This window comes from Silene latifolia, chromosome 1 (genome assembly GCF_048544455.1).
Source record: "Silene latifolia isolate original U9 population chromosome 1, ASM4854445v1, whole genome shotgun sequence".
In the NCBI taxonomy this organism is placed as follows: domain Eukaryota; kingdom Viridiplantae; phylum Streptophyta; class Magnoliopsida; order Caryophyllales; family Caryophyllaceae; genus Silene; species Silene latifolia.
Window position 1 is genome coordinate 175,754,406 of NC_133526.1, and position 2,619 is coordinate 175,757,024.

At 39.3% G+C, this 2,619-nt stretch overlaps 1 non-coding gene across 1 annotated transcript; it reads left to right on the forward strand.

The window, feature by feature from the left end:
• The first annotated feature begins 228 nt into the window (after positions 1-228).
• LOC141618196 (small nucleolar RNA R71) lies at positions 229-335 on the forward strand. The gene has a single exon (XR_012531328.1). It is a non-coding gene; the product is annotated as a small nucleolar RNA R71 (small nucleolar RNA).
• The last annotated feature ends 2,284 nt before the right edge of the window (positions 336-2,619 follow it).

Sequence of the window (2,619 nt, forward strand, 5' to 3'; positions counted from 1 at the left end):
CTAAGTTGAGCACCCAATTGAGTAACGGTGTCCACTTCATACTTTCCTCCTCTAGTAGCCTTGCGAGGCCTACTATATTGCGAATTATGGACCGCCATTTCCTCAATCTTGTTCCATGTTTGATTGTCATCAACTTCGGTGAACATTCCATTTGATCCCATATTGAGAATGTTCCTTGAATCTTCATATAAACCATTCCAAAATTGTTGCACTAAAAACCATTCGCTAAGTCCATGGTGAGGACATGAGCGACAAATACCTTTGAACCGCTCCCAAGCTTCATACAAAGATTCTTCATCCCTTTGCTTGAAACCCGTAATTTGAGCTCTTAGCATATTGGTCTTCTCCGGTGGGTAGAATTTTTTGTAGAAAGCTAGAGCTAGCTTCTTCCAAGAATCTATTCCAAGGGTGGCCTTATCAAGGCCCTTCAACCATTGCTTTGCGGTGCCGATTAACGAAAAAGGAAATAAGACTCATCTTATTTGGTCTTGAGTCACGCCCGTTTGAGAGATAGCTTCACAATAATCACAAAATGTTTCCATATGAGAATGAGGGTCCTCACTAGGCATTCCCCCGAATTGGCTCCTCTCAACTAGTTGGATGAAGGCGGACTTGGCAATAAAGTTTCCGGTAAGATGTTGTGGGGTAGGAGTACCATTTGGTAGGTCCTCCTCGGTGGGTATAGAGTGTGACGAGAATTTAGGCATTGTAGGTGGATTTTGTGTGGTATTGTTTAATGGGTTCTCTTCTCCTTCTATTGCGAAAGGATTGACAAACTCACTAGTGGGTTGAACAACTTCACCAAAACCTCCCAAATTCCTCCTAACAAGTCTCCTATTATTCGTCAAGGTTCTTTCGATTTCACGGTCAAAAGGTAACAAATCTCTTTGTAACCTTCTAGACATGCAAAATATCAAACAACTAGAAAACAATTAGAACAAACCTTGAGGAGTTTTACTTCCCCAAGGTGAAAAAGACACAACTAAAAACAATAAAAGAAATCTTAAATCAATTAAACACCGTCCCCGGCAACGGCGCCATTTGGTGTTCACAATTAAGCATATGTGGTCGTTGGTCAATGGTCGATACAAAACACAATTTATACTTCACAAACAACTCTACAATTAGTAAAGAGGCAAGTAAAGGTCGGATCCCAAGGGACGGGTATTGAAATGAAGATTCTATTGTAACTAGTGGTGTCTAGGGGTGTCACAAATTGGGTTGATGTAGAAGGTTACTAAACTAAAATAGCAATGAAAAATAAACTAACAAGGTAAATGAAATAAGGGTGTAAACAATTGATTAAAAGCACTAGGGTGTCATGGGTTCATAGGGGAATCATGGGATATGATCATACAAACATGTTCTCAAATTATAAGCAAGCAATTATTGTTGTGATGGATTGAGTTGGGTTATATCTTACAATCCTAGGAAAGTTTGGGTCCCGGAGCCGAATCTCTTGGATTGTACAACACCTACAAGTCGACTTAATCTTCCCTACTTAACACATGCATGGTCTAACAAGACTCGAGTTGGGTTATGTCTTACAAGTCAAGTTGAATGGATAGAAGATGATAGTAAATGCAAGGATTCATAGGCTTAGCATTTCATCAAATATAACATGTGCATGTATTAAGATCAAAACAAGCAAGCAAATAGGATATGAAAGCATATTAATTTAAGCATGAATCATTCCCCATGTTGGTTTCCCCTGATCACCCATTAAACCCTAGCTAAGAGACTACTCACTCATTATCATATTGATCATGCTAGAAAGGTTGTCAATCATACTAACATAATGAAACATGATGAATAAATGAAAGTAATTAGCAATAATTAAAAAGGGATTAAGAGATTATACCTACTAATGATTCCAATAATAAAGCAAGAATAATAGAAGTACTTGAATCCTAGATTGAGAGGTTGTCAATCTCCCAATAAACCCAAATAATCTTCAATTACCCAAAATAAAGTAAGAACAAGAGAGAGATTAAAGAACTAAAACTTGGATTAAAACTTGATTAATATTTGATTACAATATTGAAGAGAGATTTGATTGATATTAACTACTCTAATTATTGATAAGAAGAACATGCTCCTCTAATTTAGACTAATGGGGTATTTATAGTGAAAATTAGGGAGGATGCATTAGGGTTAACTAAGGGCTAAACTAGTAATTACACTTTTTAAGTTGAGCAAGGAGCCTCCGGGATTGTCCGAGAGAAGGGCTTCTCCATTTCGTAGCTTGAAGAACGAAATCAGAAAGCGTGTTGTCTTTGTGATCCGTGCGGCTGGGAGTCGGGACGGCCGGATCTGGGCTGAACGATCCGAGCGGATCAAGGAACAAGACGCTCGGACTGGGCATGGGGAATCCGAGCGGATTCCTGGTGAGGACTCTCGGACTGGCGAGGACGGACGGATTCTCTACAATCCGTTCGGATTGTAGTTCAGCAGCTTTCTTTCTTCTTTTTCTTCCCTTTTCTTCATGAATTCCTTGGGGATTTCCTTGGGGAGTCAAGGATCCTTTTCTCAACAATGCTCTTCTACTATGCTATGTACAAAGGCCTTCTAGTCTTGTCTCTCCTTGATGCTTGGTCATTGAATATGATCAATTTAGCC